This window comes from Phodopus roborovskii, unplaced genomic scaffold (assembly GCF_943737965.1).
Source record: "Phodopus roborovskii unplaced genomic scaffold, PHOROB, whole genome shotgun sequence".
Taxonomy (NCBI): Eukaryota; Metazoa; Chordata; class Mammalia; order Rodentia; family Cricetidae; genus Phodopus; species Phodopus roborovskii.
This window is the reverse complement of record NW_026125074.1, coordinates 1-21,367: the sequence shown is the minus strand read 5'-3', so window position 1 is coordinate 21,367 and position 21,367 is coordinate 1. Positions and strand designations below refer to the sequence as shown.

General features: G+C 42.7%; 1 pseudogene; it reads left to right on the top strand.

The window, feature by feature from the left end:
• The first annotated feature begins 304 nt into the window (after positions 1 to 304).
• On the top strand, positions 305 to 17,909 carry LOC127225670 (aprataxin-like; annotated as a pseudogene).
• Positions 17,910 to 21,367: the final 3,458 nt, after the last annotated feature.

The following is a 21,367-nucleotide window of genomic DNA, read 5'->3' as shown; positions in this document are numbered from 1 at the left end:
GCTCAGTTTCTGCTTGGTCATTCACAATTTGTCTGCTAACATATTTGTTCTTTCAAACAACTTTTTGTTGTCTACTGAATTACAAACTCTATTGAAACTTGAAAATTTTCAGCTTGTCAGCAAGTCACCGGAACTCTGCATCATGTGGACCTTGTTGAGGTCTCTAGTCCCTTATCTGCCTTGAGCTTTAGCTTCCCTGTGCACAGTGTGCCGTGTCTCTGTATGTTTGCCCTTGTTGTTCCCATTGCCTAAGACTTGTCTTCCTAATTACATTTTCTGGTTCTTATTTCTCAATTAGATTGCCTGTTTCTGCCAAATTATTCAAGTCTACAAGACTGTGCTTATACCATCTTCAGGAAACCTTCTGTCACATGATATTAAAGGTTTGTGTTTCCATTATACCTCTCTACAAGCAAGACATACCACACCGATTATAATTTTTCAGGGTCTTCTGTGAGGTTTTTGAATGAAGAACATACATATCCACCATTGGTTGCCAGTTCTAGAATAGCATGAAATAATCTTGATTGATTGAATGAGTGAGCCCCGAAACATGTAGTGGTTAAGAACCTAATTTTTGGAAAGAGTTCAAATCCTAACTCTGGCATACAGTGTCTTTGTTGCTTGACATGGTACTTGTTTGTCTAAGCCTTAATTTTCCATAGATTGAAAGTGAAAACCATGTAAATGAGACATTTAGCACAGGGCCTACTATGTAGTGTGCTCTTAATAAGTTATGCTGAACACCTGGGACCCTGGGACATAAAACCACTTGCCCACAGCAGTGTTCTCCAGGGACCTCTTTTCCATGTTTCTTGAAGGGGAAGGTAGTAGGGAGTCTGTTCCCAAGGCTATCAGAACTGTGAAAGTTATTGTACTATATCCAGTAAGATGTGCAAGAAAGATGACAACTCCATTGGCCTTAGGGGAGGAGACTGGACCTGAAATCTGACTAAGATTTAGGTTTTTTTTTTTTTTTTTTTTTTTTTTTAAGGAGGAGAGGAGGATAAGTCAATACCAGAATATCATGTTTAGAATACCTTACTCAGGAGTCAGGCTGCAGCATGTTATTCTTGAAGGATGTGTGTTCGGGTAAGGATGCCTGTGTGTCTGGGAGGTAAAGCAGGGAGAGGAGAGAGGTTGGTCAGTGGGGTCAGTTCTGTGAAATGAGTAACCTTTGAGCAATTAGAAGTTCAGAGTCTTAAATTAAGTCTGTGTTGGACGTTAGTGGTCCACAACCACTTGTGGTTATATAACTTGAGAACAAAGTCTAAAGTAAATCCAGTTGGGCACTGATGGTGCACACCTTTAATCCCAGCACTCAGGAGGCAGTGGGAGGCAGAGAAGGTGAATCTCTGTGAGTTCAAGGCCAGCCTGGTCTACAGAGCTAGTTCCAGGACAGCCAGGGCTACACAGAGAAACTCTGCCTCTCGAAAAATAAAACAAAACAACAAAACAAAACAACAACAACAATAAAGTCCAGTTCCTAGTTGTGCTAGTGGCATCCCAGAAGCTCAGTTGTCAGCTGTAGCTAATTTATTTATGGTCAGGGTATACTCCAGAAAATTCTTGTGTTAGCAGTGTTTCCAGATAGATTTCTGGCCTCATGTCATCTTCAGGTCATTTGGGTTCCCTAAGAATCAGAATTAATCAGGGAATGGTATACGATAGTGGTGGTATACTTAGCAAATAGACCGTTGCAGAAGTGGATGGAATGGTAGAATGAGCTGCTCCTCTTTTGGGGAATTGTACTTTAAGAAGAGGAATCCACGGGTGTGGTGGTGTATACCTTTAATCTCAGCACTTGGGAGGCAGAGGCAGGTGGATCTCTGTGAGTTTAAAACAGTTCTAGCCTATATAGCAAGTTGTAGGCCAGCCAGAGCTGCATAGTGAGACTCTGTATCAAGGAAGCCAAGAGGAACTCTGAGAAATAAAGGATTGTCATCTGATCAGTTATCTGCAAACATTTATTGTAAGCTTGCTGATTTATTGTAGCCTTGCTATATGCCAAGTAATAAACATGGGGATACAGTGCTAAAGTGGGCATGATGCTTACAGTTTATGGAATTTTACTGGAGGGTCTGGCTGTGTTCTGAAGTCATTTTCTATGAGTTAGGGCCAAATGGGCCAACCGACTGTTTTAAGGCTTATTGTGTGAGCATTGTGCTGTCACTGCATCAGCTTTCCAGGGGGTGTAGTGCACTGGAACATCATCACTTAAGAACTCCAGGGAATAAAATGTGTGTATGTTTGTGGTAGAAGGGAGGGCTATTTCCATTGTCTTGTCATGTTTCTAGCTGTCTATTGGACCTTCTCTGTTCCTACTCAGAAGCTGCACTGTTTGATGGCTTCTTTGTCAGAGGAAGTAGTCAATCATATGGCTTGTTTCTCAGTGCCCAGTGAGGACATGCTTCACTTCTCTGTCTATTGCCTGCCCATCCTTCACTTTGTAGCAAGTACAAACAGATGCCATTGTCTGCTGCCCATTATGTTGAAGCCCAGCTTCTCATTAATTTTTGTCCTCTTTTTGGGTGACTCTTGAGGCAGCATCCCTGGTGTGGCCCAGGCTGCCTTCTTCCTTGTGAAATCCTGACTACTCAGTTGCCTGGGCTCCTGGCCTTCTCTGACTGGGTGGTTTTGGAAACCTTTCCTGACTGACAGAGAACTTTGAACCTCTTTGGCCTGCAGGTGCTACCAATAATCAATTCCTGAGATTGTGTACCTCTAGCTCATTCTGCCTTGCCCTGTCTTGTCTTTGCAGATGGTAATATTCTTATTTTTGAGAATATGGTTTTCTGTGTTTCTGAATATAGCACTTGGGCAAAGGGCATGTGTACAATTTGGGAAGAGGCAAGATTTCCTCCAGGTGTTAGAAGCTTGAGCATTGATGGTTCTAGAGCAGCAGTTCTCAACCTGTGGATCCACGACCCCTTTGGGATTTGAAGGACACTTTCACAGGGGTCACATATCAGATATCCTGTATATCAGATATTTACATTACCATTCATAACAGCAAACTTACAGTTATGAAGTAGCAACAAAAATAATTGTATGATTGGGGGTTATCCAGCATGAGGAACTGTATTAAAGGGTCACAGTATTAGGTTGAGAAGCACTGCTCTAGAGGCTAGAGAGACACCCTGAAGACCCTAGTTCTCGTCTTGTCCTGACTCTGTCTTCTGCCTTCCTGGGTCACCTCATCCTTTTTCTTTGTTTCAGCTTCTGTGACATGCCGATGCCTGTTAAGTACATTCAGTCAGTCCATTCTGACTGAAGTCCGTGGAGCTTCCACAAGCCATGTCAGCTAATTGTACTCTGATGTAAAATTCACGGAGCTCAGTGGCAGACTGCCTGTTTAGGAAGGGCAGGGCCCTGAGTTTGGTTCCCAGTATACACACCCCCACCTCTCTCTCACAAAAGGCAGCACCCCTCCCAAACAAGCAAACATACAAAGCCGAAACTCACCACCCCACACCAAGGGAACCAATATGAAGTTGCTCCTTCTTTGTCTTTTTTTTTTTTTAAAAGAAAAATTATTTTTATTATTTTTAATTATGTGTGTGTCAGGGGAGGGGGTGGGTAGATGGTGAATCCAGGTGCTCATAGAGGCCACAAGTGTCAGATCCCCTGGAGCCACTTGTAAGCTGCTTGACTTGGGAGCAAAGAATCAAACTTGGTGTCTGTCCAAGAGCAGCATGTGCTTTTAACCTTTGAACTGTGTCTCCAGATTTTTCACCTCCATTTCTAAATAGTATCTTCCTATAAATTCTTCATTTCATCTAGTGGCATCTTCCAAATTAGGACCCTCCCCCACTTTTTGAGACAGAGTCTCATGTAGCCATTACATGCTTGGCCTAGACCTCACAGAGATCTACCTGTCTTTGCTTCCTTAGTGCTGGGGTAAAGTCATGTACCATGTCTGGCTAGATTAGAAATCTTTTGTTTGATACCTCTCTTCACTCCTTTGATATTTTCCAAATGGCACCAGAAGATAAGTGTCTCTTCTGGATGTGTCTTCCTCCTCCTGTTTTTGAGCAGGATCTCCCTATGCAGTCGTGGCTAGCTTGAAACTTGATAGTAGGAGACAGAGGCCAGCAGATCATATACACAGCAAGTGCCTGGCTAGCCAGTGCTGAAGTGAGACCCTGACTAAAATGAAAAAGAAAAAAGATAAGAAAGTGCTAGAGAGATGACTTAGCAGCTAGTGCATTTATACCTATATAGTGGCTCACAATGGCTTGTGCTCTAGTTAAGGGGATTTCTCATGTCATTTTGGCTTCTGCAGGTATTGCATGCATGTGGTTCACATACTGATAAGCACATGCATACATAGACATGCTCTCTTTCAAATAAAGTAAGGATTAAAGGACTAGGAATGTAGTTTAGTGGAGCAATACTTGTCTAGCATGTGCAAAGCCCTGGCTTCAACATCCTTTCCCTCCCAACAAAAGGGGGGTGGGGAGAGAAGAGAGGAGAGAGGATAAATATAAAGATACCAGACATCTGAAGAACTTTGTTTTCTTTGAGATTTGTGTGTATGAGTGTTTTACTTGTATATATTTAAGTGCACCATGTGTGTAGTGCCCCTGGATGTCAGAAGAGGATGTTAGATCCCCTAGATTTGGAATTACACATGGTCGTGAACTGTGATGTGTGTGTGCTGGGAACCAAGTGTGAGCCCTCTTGAAGAGCTGTGAGTGCTTTTAATGCTCAACCATCTCTCTTGGTCTACATCTTCATTGTTTAATTCTTGGTTCTCTGACAGACACACTCCTTCCCAACCCCAAACCCTGTATACATATCCTTCATGAAACCTTTTAATACTCTCAAGGGTCAGTCCTATCACTGGGCTAATGTCACATTTGGTTACTCTCTTACAGTGCTTAGATCATATTACAGTAACTAGTGTATGAAATGACTGCTCATATATCCTACTTCAAGCTCCTCAAGTTACAGGAACAGTCTTTTACTCACTTCTGAGGGACCTTCTGCATGTAACCTAATGCCCAGCACAGGAGATCAACAGATGTGTAACAAATATTTGAATGCTTAGCATGTTTGGCAGAGGTAAATGTTTACCTGCATTATCTCACTCATCATCCTGAGCCCTGTCATTATCACAGCTTTATAGGTGAGGAAGTTGAGACTAGGAAGGTGAAGTCAGCTGCCTCTGTGAACACCCTCACAGTCATGTGTGTGGTGTGTTGTGGGTGAGGCTGGGCGTGGCCTGGGTGATTTGTTCTCCAGTGATCCTCTTTTGTTTTAGAGCGATGAAGCGGGTGTGCTGGTTGGTGAGACAGGACTGCCAGCATCAGCGAATCAAACTTCCCCATTTGGAAGCAGTTGTGATTGGTCGAAGCCCAGAGACCAAGATCACAGATAAGAAATGTTCCCGACAACAAGGTAACTAACTGGTCATAGGAAGATGGGAATGACTGTGTTTAGTTATGGGGGATAATGATAACCAGTGATACACATTTCCTAGTGTTCTTGCTGGAAAACCTATTATATTCCCAAATAAGGCTCATAAATTGTGTTCTTCTAGCTAACACCAGGGCTGGTTCATACTGGATTATGCCTTCACTACTTAGTAACACTTAAGGCAGGTTTAGGTAAGGTATGGGAATAGGTGGCTGTTATCCTGTTACCTTGGAGCGGCAGGATTGAGTCTTGGACCCTGCTTTGCCCAGGGGTTATGCATTGAACAGCAAGACAAATTGTGGAATCTCCAAGCTGAAACTGTGTCTGAGATGCAATGGGGATGGTGCCAACCTTTATGTACTGCCTAACACAGAGGGTAGATCTTTGTAAGACTGTGACATCTTGTCCTTCATAAGTTTTAAGGGAAAAGCTGAACATGCACATGTACACAGGTGTGTGTACATGCACGCACGCACGCATACACACACACACACACACACACACACACACACACACACACACACACATTTTTCCTGTAAACTGTGGGCATGCTCACCCCTGCCTGCCTGCAGTGTGACCACAGAACACTAAGGTTCTGGATTCAGAGTTGGGGCCTTAGCAGTGAGTATGGACTTTCTTGTGTGAGTTAGTTCAAGTGTGCTGGAGTATCAAACTACTGCTGCTTCTGTCTGTCTCCTCCTCACAGCAGCAAGTGTAGGGGTAATCCTGAGCTGGCTAGGGGTTCTGTCACAGGAGGCTGCAGGGATTCATGAAAGCTGCCTCAAAGTTTTTTATTTCTATTTGTTTGAGACAGGGTCTCACTATGTAACCTTGGCTGTCCTGGAACTCACTATATGGACCAGGCTGGCCTTGAACTCCCAGAGATCCACCTGCCTCTGCCTCTTAAATGCTGGGATTTAAAGGTGTGCACCACTACAGTTAGTTGCAAAAAAGAGAAAGGCATTGAGCATTTATTTGCTTATAAGATTTATTTTTATTATTTTTAAAATTATATGTGTGTCTCTGTGTGGGTGTATTTAAATGCAATTCCCTTTGGAGGCCAGAGGCATCAGAGTCCCCTGGAACTGGGGTCAAAGTTGCTAATGAGCTGTCCAATGGGGGTGCAGGGAACCAAACTCAAAATCTCTGGAAAAAGCAACAGTAAGTACTCTTAGCCAGTGAGTCATCTATCCAGAGTCCCCTCTGTCCAGGTTTTCATCAGTAGCTAAGGGAGTACATGCATTAATATAAATTGTTTTTTGGGGTGAGAAATGGGGGTTAAGTTGTTACATATTCAAGACTGACTTCATACACTGGCTATGCAGTAAAGGCTGGCCTTGAACTCCTGATCTTGACTCCACTTCTTAAGTCTGGGGTTACAGGCATGTGCCACCGTGCTCAGCTCACTGATGGACATTTTCTGGATGGGTCTGAAGCTGTTAGAAGTTGGTAGGATTTGTAGATCCAGGCACATGCAGATCAGACTCATCTGTGGGCTGCCTGTAGCAGTCAGGCTTTGTTGTCCTTTAGGGAAAACAGAGTACCTTGGTTCTGGTTGCATCTGGGTTTAATGTTTTCTTATGTCTTTCAGTACAGTTGAAAGCAGAGTGTAACAAAGGCTATGTCAGAGTAAAGCAGGTATGTGTGTTTGTGACTGGGATTTCCGTTTATTACTTGATAGTTTTCTTATGCTGTTGCTTTAGACTGTGCTAGCTAGTGAACTGTAGGTGGGTGACTGCAGTAAGTGGTTAATACAGCAATATCTCTATCACTGATGGCATTTTCGCTGCTGTACTTACATTGTGATTGTGTATCCACAGGTGGGGGTCAATCCCACCAGCATTGACTCAGTCATCATTGGGAAGGACCACGAGATGAAGCTGCAGCCTGGCCAGGTTCTCCACATGGTGAATGAACTTTATCCATACATTGTAGAGTTTGAGGAAGTAGCAAAGAGTCCTGACCTAGAAACACAAAGGAAGAGAAAGAGGTCAGACTGTGATGGTGAGGAGGAGGATACTGCTCAGGAGGCTGAGTCTGGGGCAGAGCTAGCCCCTGGGAGCAGTCCCAGCCAGTGCTCTGTGCCTCCTAAGAAGGGCAAGGATGGAGTCACCAAAGAGGTGAGAATAGTGTGATTGATAGATGATGTGGAGATGAAATGCGAGATAATGACTGCTTAATTGTTTTGTACACTATAAAGCTCAGACACAGGAGGTGGTATTAATCATGAGGGTTGTTAACCATGATGAAAGAGTCACTTGTTTGGGGCCTGAAAATCACTTGGTGAATGTCTCTTTATATGCTTTTCTATTAAATTTCTGGTGTAAACTACTTGAGGGAAGACAGGGCAGTCAGTAAACTTAGGGATTGGACCTAACTGCGGCAGCAAGGGAATGAAGAAAGGACAAACAGACACACAGAAAAGCTGGGATTAGGTGATCTGTGCTCTTTAGTGGATGGACCGTCAACAGCAGCCCAGAAGCTCAGCCTGGGTTATTTTAAATCTGAGTCGAGGAGGCAGGTGTCTCAGTCTGTAAACATCTGGAAGGAGGAAGCTGAGGCTGATAGTTTCTGCATATACTGTCCAGCCATTTGTAAACAGTGGTACTAGGATCAGAGGAAGGCTTTGCCATCCCTTGGGGCCTCACCCTGGGAAGGCTTTGCCATTTCTGTGGGTCTAGGCACTGAGGTCCTTGACATGGCTGGTCATGTCAACAACATACATGCATTCAAGACTTCATCCATTCTCACATAGTTACTAGGGGTTTCCTGTACTTCCCATGTAGTGTAGTTAACGTTGAACCCTAAAATGGGTCATTTGATTGTTTACCTGTTATGTAAACTACATAGATATGTAGTTCACATGTTAATGTCAAAATAGAAACTTGGCTAGGCTGCAGCTGGAGTGTGAGAGGGCAAAGAAGGCTGATTTATACTTTGGCAGCTTAGGCTTTATGGAACGTTTCCTGGGGAGATGTGAGTAGATGTCTAACTTGGTGAACTAGCGAGTTTAATCGTGGTTACTTAGAGGCAGTTTATGGGTTGCTGCCCCATCAAAGAGGAGTCTCCCTCTCCAACAGCTGTTAGCTGCTTGTGTATCCTTTGGGAGAGGAGGGGCCTCATGTGCCCTTTCATGAGCCCTCCCTGTCCCCCAACAAGGGAATGTTATTTGGCCCAGTCTTGTCCAGGTAATGGTAGCTGCTCTTGTTTGGACCACAGTCCTTGCACACAGAGCATTGTTCCACAATAGGCCTCCGTCCTTACCCCAGTTATAAATATAGGAAGACAACACAGAGGCTTGTGGTCCTAAGGGCAATAGACTGAAGTAAAGGAAGTTTAATTCTCAAAATCTGACATTATTTCCATGTTTTATTTGGGCTTGGCTGTCATGCAGTATTAGTTACACTTAATTACTGGCATATATATTTACGTTCTTTTTTATTTAGGGATCACTGGGCCACTGGATTCAAGGCTTGAAGATTTCTATGAAAGACCCCAAAATGCAGGTCAGAATAAAATTTTGTAATTTTTAAATGTCTGCTATGTTGTACATGGCCATTCTACAGAATTGGTAATTATAAATGAACCCAAAGGATGTAATTTCTTTTTAGTGGACTCTGATTTACTGGACTTTCTGTGAGGACAAGTGGCTTCCACATTCGTGTTAAGTAGTCTCTAGGTTCTTCCTTTTGCCTACATTCTGTCCTTCGTGTCATACTCACACTTAGTGCTGTTTCCACATATCCATGCATACACTATAGGCTAGGAGCCACAGATGAAGCACAGTGGGGTTTTTTCTTTCTGAATTTGGGTTACCTTAATATAATTTCTAAGTCCATCCATTTTCCTATAGATTTTGTGATTGCATTTTTCAAAAACATTTTTATTGGTTTATTTAATGTGTAGGGTGTTTTGTCTGCATGTCTGTCTGGTGCCTGAGGAGGCCAGAAGAAGGAAAAACCCCTGGGACTGGAGTTACAGGATCACTGTGAACCTCTAGAAGCCAGTGCTCTTAACCAGAGTCACCTAAAACTTGCTATGTAGACCAGGCTGTCCTCAAACTCCATACCCAGTCTCTGATTTCCTAAATATTACTCCGTCTTGTATGTATAGCACACTTTCATTATCCATTCATCTGTTGATGGACACATGAATCATGAAAGAACATATAAACTAATTGTTTCTCTAGTTTGAACTCTGTCTTAGTTTTTCTTTTTCTTTTTCTTTTTTTTTTTTTGTGGCAGGTAAATGCATAAAATTGTAATTGATAATGAAAGTGTTAAACCCCAAGTGAAGCTCCACAGAATAGCCATTCTAGCCATATAAAGTTAATGAGATGTATAGCATTTGGTTATGGGCAAGTGTTTGTCTAGCTGTGTGGTGGTTTTTATTTGTGAGTTTGTTACAATAAAGTGGTTTTATAAAAAAAAAAAATTAAAAGTAGTGACTGGAGGTCTTCAGATGAACATATTGTCTTCTGTTAAGAGAAACTGGACCAGCAGGATGGCTTAGTGGGTAAGGTTGCTTGCTGCCAAGGCTGATGACTTGAGTTCGATCCTTGGAATCAACACGGTAGAAGGAGAGAACAAACTCCTTAACTTGTCCTGTGATTTCCTCCAATAAGTAGTAAACATTAAAAAAGAAATAGTGCTAAGCTGAGCATGCTCCCTTTGAGGGGATCATCAGATAATGTGTGGTAACTATTGTAACAACTGGCTTCATGTCAGAAATCAAGCACCATCCTTGGAGAAGCCTCTGAGGTCTGCTTCAGGTAGGGCTTCTTGAAATCCACACACATGCAGCCCAGTCTGTGTTAGAGAGGCTGTGGCTGAACTCTACCTGTGGATATTTAACATGAGGCCTTGAGAACTTTTTAGTACTGTGTATCTTCTCTGTGTCCTACGTAGTGTGGTGTTTGAAAACACAGGCTTTGACTCCTCACCGTGTAATGTGACTGGTGTAAGATGCTCTCAAGTCTTAACATTTTTTGCACAAGGTTTTGTGTTTCAGTGACCGAATGAGTATGATAGCACATGCACAAAGATCCTCAGCTGACATCTCTTTCCTTTCTATGTGCTCCCTGCTAGGTTTACAAAGATGATCTGGTAGTGGTGATTAAGGATAAATATCCCAAGGCCCGTTACCATTGGCTGGTCTTACCATGGGCCTCCATTTCCAGTCTGAAGGCTGTGACCAGTGAACACCTTGAACTTCTCAAACATATGCACACTGTAGGGGAAAAGGTGATTGCAGATTTCGCTGGATCCAGCAAACTGAGCTTCCGGTTGGGTTACCATGCCATTCCCAGCATGAGGTAAGCATTGGGGTGGGATGGTGCTCTTCATTTTGGCCCATGTGATCAGCATGAACTTGAGAGTAGTCTCTAGGCCCAGGGAAGGTGGATTGCTTCCGAGCAGGTAGGCTGAATCTTGCACCTGCCTGACTTGCCTGTGAGCCCAAGTTCCTGCTTCTGCCTGTAATTCAGTCCCTTGAAGTTTTTAATTTCTCTCAAAATGTAAGCTTTTTTTTTCCTTTCCTCTTCTAGACAAGGTTTCTCTGTGTAGCTTTGGAGCATGTCCTGGAACTCACTCTGTAGACCAGGCTGCACTCAAACTCACAGAGATCCACCTACTTCTGCCTCCTGAGTGCTGGGATTAAAGGCGTGTGCCACCAATGCCCAGCTCAAAATGTGAGCTTCTAACATGCAAACTTAGATGAAGTAGATGAGGACTTGTCAGGGGCTTGTTAGGAATTCTTGGAGTTATCTATAACTCCTAAATGACTAAGGACTATTGCTCTAAAGGAAACAAAACATCATACACCTATAAGCTTAGAATGTGCACAATTTCAAATAAAATGAGGAGAAAGTGTGGGTTTGCTCTTTGTTGGCTTAATTTGCAGAAGGATTTGGAGCAGAATGATTATTTTTTCCCTCACAGTGTGCATGTAGGACAAATTCATTCAAGTTATTTGGTCCAAGCAATAAGATAATGTGTGGACTGCACCTCTGAGGTATATACCCTCAGTCCCAGCTTTTAAAAAACTACACTAAAATAACAAAATTTACATTTGAAAATCTTTTTATTTTATTTTTTTTACTATTTTGAGACAGTTGTTTTGTTTGTTTTGTTTTGTTTTTTGAGACAGGGTTTTTGTGTAGCTTGGCTGTCCTGGAACTCACTCTGTAGACCAGGCTGGCCTTGGACCCAGAGATCCACCTACTTGTGCCTTGTGAGCATTGGGCTTAAAGGTGTGTGCTATCACTGCCTGGCAGTCTTGAACTTTTCACATCAGCTTCCTGAGGCTGGGGCTACAGGTGTTTACTATTGTTCCTGGCTAACCACTGACAATTTTTTTTGAGATTTATTTTTATTTTATGTGTATGGCTGTTTTGCTTACATACATAGTCGTGTACCATGTGTGTGCTTGGTGCCCATAGAGGCTGGTAGAGAGCCTGGGATCCCTAGGAACTATAGTTATAGATGTTGTAACTGCCATGTCGGTGTTGGGCATTGCCCCTGGGCCCACTGGAGGAGTAGCTGATGCTCTTAGCTGCTGAGCCATCTCTGCAGCCCTTAGCATAGTTCATTGTCATTAAGCATGTTTTTGTTTCTCTATTTTTATCTTTCTTTATTTACTTATTTGTAGCCAAGGTTGACCATGAATTCCTGATCCTCCTGTCTCTATCTCCCATATGTTGGGATTATAGGCATGGACCACTATGCCTGGTTTATGTAATGCTGGGGATCAACCCAGTACTTCATGCAGGCTAGATAAGCACTGTCTCAACTAATGATGGAATTTTTAAATAAATGTGAAACACTTTCCCTAAAAAAAAAAAAAAAAAAAAAAAAAAAAAAAACCTAACAACAAAGGAAATAAAATTTCCTACTATAAGCAATATTTTTAATTTAGAAAAATTAAAAAATGTAAAATGTGAAGCAAAGCAAATACATGCTATAATACCACCACTGCTTAAATGCTACGCTTGTTTGAATTTCAGCTGCTTTTGCTAAAATGTTCTTTTCCTGCTTCAGGATTAATGTAACATTTACTTTTTGTCCTTAGCCTCCAGTCTGAGGTCCTGCCCTTGATACCGTTGATGGGTACTGACTGTAGAACGTCTCTGTCTTTTCTTGTATTTTTGAGGCTGGGTTTTTGAGGCTCAGGCTGGCTCTGAACTCATCACATGGCCAGGCTTATCTTCAATTCATGAGTGCTGGCCTTAGGTGTGAGGCTCATGCCTGGCAGGGAGATCTCTTTTCTATTTGGGTGTATCGTGATGTCTGTGGTGTTCTCATCAGTCAGAGGTGTGTGGTGTTGAGGTGACTTGTGTCCTATGGTGTTATCTTGGTCATTTTGTTGAGGGGTTGCCTGCCAAGGTTTTTCACTCAGTTACTGTTTTTCCTTTTTAACTGATGACTATTTTAAGACTATTACAACCTTATTGCTCAAATTTAGACTAATCATTTTATTATCTGTTGGTAGATTTTTATCTTAGTTTTATTTTGTTTGAGACAGGCTTCACTCTGTATCCAGGTCCACCTGGAACTTGCTGTTTTGCTTAGGCTGACTTTGAACTCAGAGTTGTCATCCTGCCTCAGTTTCCCTAGTTTTGGGATTACTAATTTGATGCACCAGACTGAGCTCTGTTGATGGTACTTGCTGGCAATTTGATTACTATGCTCTTTTCCCAGGGATGGTTTTGTGCTTCTCTGCCTAATGTATGAACTGGACTGTTGAGTGTGGAAGCTGTGCTTTCTCCTTTGTTTCAAGTGTAGGCTCATCTCATGGATATTCGGTTAATTCTACTTCAGTATTTTAATTTTTATCATTAATTTTTTGAGGCTTAAATTGTTTCATCTTTGGTCACTGAAAGCTCCTGTTGGCTTCTTTGTCTCTCCATGCCCTAACAGTTTTTAAGGTTTATTTTCTGTTCCTATAAGGTACCTCAGGTTCATCATCCCCAATGAGGCCTAGATACCAGGTTTCCATAATGAGGGAAGTAGTTGACTTTAGGGTGTCTTCATTTCTACATTGTCTCAGTGGTAGAGCAGAAAATAACACACACACATCCTAAGCCCTCTCCCCAACTCTGACTTTGTATTTGTATATGCAAATGGGAAAGGGTAAGTGCTGGTTCTCCTCCCAGACTTGACCCTGCTTAGCTTCTGGGTCATGCTGGTACCATGCCTCCTAGCCCATCTCTACAAGCAACATGCATCTCGTTTTCCCCCTTTTTGTGTGCCTTCTTTCTCTACCAGTGAGAAACTGGATGTCATTCATTATGAGTTCACTTATGTGTTCAGTCCTAGCATATGTATAATATAGCTATAGAATTGCTAACCCATACCCTGTGCAAAGACATTTACTGCTGTAGTACAGTATTTGTGAAGAGTCCTGCCCGCCCCCCCAGTAGTGTTATGGCATCTAGCCAAAATATGGTTTTCCAAAGTAGTTTTCATTTTTCTTCACCATCTTCAGTGGAGTTCCCTCCATTTTTATTCATTTGCTTATTCATTACTGCTTATATTCCATTTTGGTTTCTTCACACATACTGGTAGCTTTAAAGTATTAATGATTCAAAATGAAATACTACTAATTCAAAGAATGTAAATTATACAAAAAAATCATTCTACTTAGTTTACCAAAGTAAAAAAAAATTTTTTTTTTTTTGGGTGTGTGTGTGTGTGTGTGTGTAAGCATACATGCATGTGGAGGTCAGAGGTCAGCCACAAGTGTCTTTCCTGCTCAGGTGCATCTATCTACCTTGTTTTTTTTTTTTTTTTTTTTTTTTTGAGACAGGAACTCTCAATGGCCTGGGACTTGCTGATTAGTCTAGGCTGGCCAGCCAACCCTAGGAATTCACCTGTGTTCATGACCATGTTTTTTTAAAATGTGGGTTCTAGGGCTCAAACCTCAGTTTCTCATGCTTGCAGTACAAGCACATTATCAACAGAGCCATCGGCTCAGCCTGATCAACTCTGGTTGAACTGCACGTTCTTTCCCTGTACCTTTCTCCATCTCAGCAAGTAGCACTGCCCAAAATTGCACCCAGAAAGTTAGTAAATCTTGTTGGCTTTCTTCCAAAACTTGACTAAAATTGGGCTGTGTCTTGTCATCTCTCTTACATCCCAGCTCTAGTGTAAGCTGTGTTGGTTTTTGTCATTGACTATTGCAGTTGCCTTGTAGCAGGTCTCCCCATGCCCTATCTTACATGCCCTCCATCCCTTTTCCCAACAGCCAGAGTGCTCTTTTAAAGGTACAAGTGGGAAATTGTCTTTTGCTTAAACTCCTCAGTAGCTCCCTAAAGCAGCCAGTATAAAACATAATGGGCCTTTAGGCCCATTATGATCTGGCTCCTGCTGAATTCCTCCTCCTGGGCTCTAGTATTTCTGGTTATATACTGTGGCCATGTCACCTTCTTTGTAATCCATGTTTGCACGAAGCTACCTCTTGCCCCAGGAGTTTGGATTTGGCCTTTACACTTTGAGATACAATTGCCTCTGCTCTCGCTTTACCTGGCAGAGGCCTTCTCTGGCGCTATTAACTAGCTGCAGCCTCTTCTGCAGCTCAACTTCTGTCTTCTTCCCCTTTTCTTCCTTCCTCCCTTTAATTTCTTTCTCTTATTAGTTATATTATATATTAGTTATATTAGTTAATTATATATAATAGGTTTCATTATGGCATTTTCATGTATGTATAACTGTTGTTCTTGCCCTTCCTACTTCCACTGATCCCCTTTTCCAACTAGTTATTCTTTTTTTTTTTTTTTTTTTTTTTGGAGACAGGGTTTCACTGTGTAACTCAGGCTGGTTTGAATTTAGAATCCTACTTCAACTTCCCAAGAGCTTGGGAAATTAAGGCATGTGCCAGCATGCCTGGTACCTTTAGTGATTTGGATTTTCTTGCCTATTTGTCTTTCTTCGTTAGAATGCCATTATTCTAGACTCAGAGTCCTTTTCTAAATTTTTTCACTACTAAATTCCCAGTTCTAGGTTTGATTGAGTACTTACTAAGCACTAAATATTTGTGTGTGTGTGAAGCCCTTATTTATTTATTTATTGAAACAAAGTCTCACTGTGTAGCTCTGGCTGGCCTGGAATTTGCTATGCAAACCAAGTTTCCTGGAGCTCACAGAGACCCTGCTGTCTTTTCCCTTCAGAGTACTGAGATTAAAGGTATGTACCACCATACCTAGCCTTCACCTTAATTTTTGAGACATGGGCACTCACTGAACCTGGAGCTTGCTGATTTGGCTAGCTTGGCTGGCCAGCAAGCTGTCTCCTCAGTGTTAGGAGAGTGTGCGTTGCTGTGCCTGGCCTTTTCACCGGAGGGCTGAAGATTACATTTAGGTCTTTGTGCTTGCATGGTGTCTCAATTAGGGTTACTGTTGCTGTGAGGAAGCACCATGACTGAGGAAAGGGTTTATTTGGCTTACACTTCCATATTGTTGTTCTTCATCAAAGGAAGTCAGGGCAGGAACTCAAACAGTCCAGGAACCTGGAGGCAGGAGCTGATGCAGAGGCCATGGAGGGATGTTGCTTATTGACTTGCTCCTCAAGGCTTGCTTTTTATGGAACTCAGGACAACCAGCCCAGGGGTGGCCCCACACAATGGGCTGGGCTGGGCCCTCTTCTATCAATCAATAATTTAAAAATGCCCCATAGGCTTTCATACAGCCTGATCTTAAGGAGTCATTTTTTTTCCTTCCTTCCTTCCTTCCTTCTTCCCTCCCTTCTTTCCTTCCTTTCTTGTTTTTGCTTTTGTTTTTCAAGACAGGGTTTCTCCATGTAGTCCTGAACTCGCTCTGTAGACCAGGCTGGCCTCAAACTCACATAGATTCTGCCTGCCTCTGCCTCCTGACTGCTGGGATTAAAGACATGTGCTACTACCATCTGGCTGGAGACATTTTCTTAATTGAGGTTGCATCCTCTCAGATGACTTCAGCTTGTGTCAGGTTGACATAAAACCAGCCAGCAGACGTATCTAGCACTTTGTTCCCTATGTATGTTGTCTCCCAAGTACTTATCTTTTTTCAACTAAATGAATGGGTATATTACATTTAATGAGTGCAGCATCATAACTTTATGCACCTATACTTTAACTTGTGTCATTTTGATTAAACCATAGTTTCTAATACCAATTTTTCAACTTTCAACTAGCCATGTACACCTTCATGTGATCAGCCAGGATTTTGATTCTCCTTGCCTTAAAAACAAAAACACTGGAATTCTTTCAACACAGAATACTTTATGGAATCACAAGGTAAATAGTGTTATTCTTCTTTTTAAAACTCATTTTATTTTCTTAGATGTTTTACCTGGCCTCAAATGACCCATATACAGAGTGATCTCTGTAAAACAGGCACTCCTAGAATGAACAAGGATATTTCACTGTAATAGGATTACTACTTTGCTGTGAGCATCCTGGAAGGACCCAGTCAGCCGTTATGTTGGGCTCAAAAGTGTGTTCATTTTGATGGCAGAGGCATTAACGCCGCCCAGTATGCCATGTGTTCCCATCAGCTGGGTTAGACTTTTCTCTGGGAAGATGTGTGGGAGCTGGTTCTGAATGTGAGAGTTGCTGGGGCCTGTGCTAGCCAGCCTCTGCTGTTTGTCACTGACAGGATACCTGTAAGAGGGTGAATCTGTGGCTCTGTTGCTGGCCTATGGTGAGGGAGAACACTGACAGAGAGGGTGGCAGGGAGCAAAGCTGCCTACGTATTGGTAGCCAGAGATTGAGAGAGAAAGAGGAGAGAGGGCCCAGGAAGGGACTTCGAACAAAACACAGCTTCAAGGGTATCTCCGGTGACCTCTTCTCCAGCTAGGTCCCACCTCCTAAAGTTTCTACCAACTTTCCAAATAGTATCAATATCTGGAGACCACACTTGCAATGCATGAGGCTTTGGGGGGGGGGGAAATTTATGTCCAAGTGCTAACAGAGTTCTTGGATGAGAGGATCTCAATAGTTCTTCATCTCTGGCAGGGGAAGGAGTTGTGCAGGAGTTTGGGGCTCTCTCCTGTTAGTGGTGCTTATGAGTACTGTGTATATATGGGATGTAAGCATTTCCCAGATGTTTTTCTATGTAACCAGTACTACTGTGGTGTTAATGGGGCAGCTGCCATTTTGCAAAGAGCCACCTGGGAAAAGCGTGATGATAAGCCCATGTTTGGTACATGGAGTGTGTCCTGAAGGAGAGTCTGGTCAAGTGCATTTTCTCAGTCTAAGGCCTTAGGATAGCAGATACGTTAATAGAGTTATGTTTTAGCCTTCTTCTTAGCATCTTATTGGCTGTGCAGAGTAGCTGGGTTCTGAACTTTACTTTTGTTGCAGCTGTGATCAAGATGGTTCAGGAAGTTGGCGGAGTGACTGTTAAAGATGGGACTTCTGAACTCTTGAAGCTGCCTCTCCGTTGCCACAGTGTCAGCAGCTGCTGCCTTCCATCCTGAGTGAAAGAGCACCTCAGGAAGCACTGAGGCGGGTGACACTCTCCCTGGGACTGAGTGCAGTGCCAGTGTTGTCTGCACTGCGTGCCCCATGCAGTCCTGAACTAAAATATGCAGCTTTTCAAAGCAACGCTTATTTATTCTTGAGCGGGCACACATAGGGTGACTGGTTAGTTCGGGACTTGGGAATTTGGGTTTATATGGGTGTATTCTCTGGTGATGGAAGCTGGGGCAGGCGTGAGCACTTTACCAGGGCCATGTCAGGCCTGACTAATGATGGGGAAACAAAGCCAGCTTGAGACTCAAATGCAAGATGTAGAAGCAGAGGGCTAGTGATGTATTTTGTTCCTACCCTACCCTCCCCCCAGACCATTTAGTATCTTTTCATCAGGGTAGCTGAGGTTCTAGAGGGTCTAGTTCTCTGCCTTTAATCTGCTCTACGATAATCTTCTTCCCTCTGTGAGGAGGCTTTCAGTCTACTATATTAGGCTGAGTGTCTAGGTCAAAATGTGTGGCAGTCATCTGCACAGAGAGATGAGTGACCACGCCAGGACAGTGATACCTTTGGTACAGTGTTAACAGTACAGTCTGTGCTGAGGGCAGCTGGGGCAGTGTGTACTCTCAGCTTCAGACAGAGGTTTTACTGTGGCTTCAGCCACTGCTCTTGAGAATTACAGAACATACAGCAAACTCCAGATAAAGTTTTCCCCAATGTGCCTTGGAAAAACAGATGTTAAAAGACAGTTGAATGTTTGATTAGAGACTGCAAGAGGGGCTGTACCAGACAGTAAGAATGTCAGCGTAATGATGGACATTTGAAGAATGAGGTGACCATGCCTACATTCTTCATTCTGCCCAAAATAGATTTTTTTTTAGGCTGGAGAAATGACTTAATGGTTAAGAGTGCGCGCTGCTCTTCTAGAGGACCTGAAGTTTTGTTCCCATCACTCACATCTGGCAGTTCACAACCACCCATAGCTCCAGGGGATCTGACACCCTCTTCTGACTTCCATGGGTGCTGCACCCGTGCACAAACCCAGATGCACACATGCACATTCATACATAATTAATACCTTAAAAAATTAGATCTCCTAGAGGAAAAAATGTAAATAATGACTTGGAGGAACCAAAAAAAGAACACAAAGTATTTAGGTATATTTATCTCCTAATACTCTTCCCCCAAATAGGCTGTTATCACACGGGGAGAAAGACATTCTGAACTCTGGATGTAGGCCTAGCTATCCTGGAACTCACTATGTGGACTAGGCTGTCCTTGAACTTGCAAAGATCTGCCATTCTGTGCCTCCAGGGTATTGTGAGGTTAAAGTATACCACCAAAACCAAAAAACAAAACAAAACAAAACAAAAAAAACCAAAACAAAAAAAAAAAACCAAACAAAACAAAACAACAACACCAAAAACCAACCAAAAAAAAAAAAAAAAAAAACCCAAAATGTACAAGGATTGGATAGACATTGACCGTATTTAATTAGTACCAAGTGTTTTCTGAGTGAAAACACACACACACATTGTCAGTGTCACACACTGTTCCCTTTGCAGAAATGCTCATGTCTATCACCTGCTTCTAGATTGTTTTTTCTTTTGGACGTTGGTAATGGGTTAGTTAACCTCACATTCATGTCAGCTGGAAGCTCTGCTTTTACCCAGCTCATACACATAGCTCCTGGTGTCAACATGCTGAATGCTCTTCAAGTGAAAGCATTTGAGTGTGCAACAGTTAGGATTTCTGTCACTGAATAACAGGTTGTTTGATTCCCCAGGCCTCAGTTTCCAGCTCTTGGAATAATTCCCAATCACACAGTGCTGCAGGGTTGCCTGACTGTCTCAGGTTTCATTGGGTACCTGGGCATCTACATTTTGGAGGTGACAGAGCATCATTTAAGCCATAACTAAGTAGTTGAAATCTTGTCCTTTGCAGGAAGACAGATATCCTGGAGATCATCCTGTAAAACAAAAACCAGACAGGACTCCAAATGACAGCTGCCTCCATATGGATGGTTTCAAAGTTCTGGGCTCTGTAGTGAGGCAGAATATTGTGGGGTAGAAGCATGTGCAAAGCCTACTTGTCACATGGGGCAGAAAGGTAGAGACAGCACTTACGTAGCCTTACTATGTAGCCAAGGCTGGCCTGAACTCATGTAGCACAGACTTTCAAGACCCAACTGTCTTAGCCTCCTAAGTTCTGGATTATAGTCATAAAGCACCATGCCTGACTAGAAAGTACCTCAGAATACTGGTTGCAGGGCTACAGGACACCTCCAGGTAAGAGGTGGGTTTCCAGGGTGAGGAGGCACTTCTGGGCTGTCTGAAGAGCCAGCGATCCACTCGAGTCTTATCAACTGCTGACAGTATTTTCACACCACAGACACTCCAGCTCATGGCAGCTGGAAATTTAATTTTGCATTCAAGGACCCAGATGTATAGAGGTCAGATTCTCAGTAGCTGATTCTGGCATGCCAGAGTGGGAAGAGATGTAGAAAGAGGCCCTAGGATGTAAACCTGTCTGAACTTGTCTTGATAAAGCTGACAGAGTCCACTCATCTTTACATGAATGAGATTAAGGCGACTGCTGCATGTGGCTTTCATGAGGCACAGCCACACGACCTTACAGGGTAGGACCGCTTCTCACGGGTCCTCTATTATCTTCACAACGGGATTTGAACTACCTGGAATAGGACACCAGTAAGATTTTGTTGGGTGAACAAAGCTGTTGGGTTGCAAGCAAACAGTAAAGAGACTTTCTTTCACACTGGGATACAACCAGCAAGTTTTCTGTCTGGTAAGCTGGTTTGTTCCCCCATAAGCCTCTTGCTGCCATTATTTACAGGCAAAGTGTCTCGTATCTAGGAATGCCAGGGCTATAACTTCATGTTTCAGCTTTTATCATCAGGGGTTTTCTTTTCTGTAGTAGCCTTCAGAGCTTTGTCACTTTGGCTACCAGGTGGCAGCATGTGAACAAAGAATTCTTGAATCTATCCATTGGCCTAGGCATTTTGGGAAGATATACGTAAGTCAACACTTAAAAGTAAAACGTGTATGCTCCTAATTCTTTTTATCAGCATAACCTCAATTGCAAAAAGTAATGGTTTTGTTATGACACTTCATATACACAGATACCATGTACTTTGGTCATGGTTGCCTCCTATAAGGATTTTTCTTTTGGTCTTTTTTTTTCTTTTTTTTTTTTTTTTTTGAAGCAGGGTCTTCAGATCAGTGGTTCAGGTAGTAGTAGTTCAGAATGGCCCAGAACTCACCACATAGGGGAGGATTATCTTGAACTCCTGATCCTCCTGCTTTATAGCGTTCCCTCACCCTCCCCAAGTGCTGGGACTATAGGTCGCCCTTTTGAAATAGGCTAATAACAAAATTAAAATTAGAATTTGAAAGAAAATGTGTTGGTAATTAGAATTCCAAATACATATACAGCCAACAGGAAAGGACATTTGGCTTCGAGGTAGCTGGGCTGGACCCAGGCT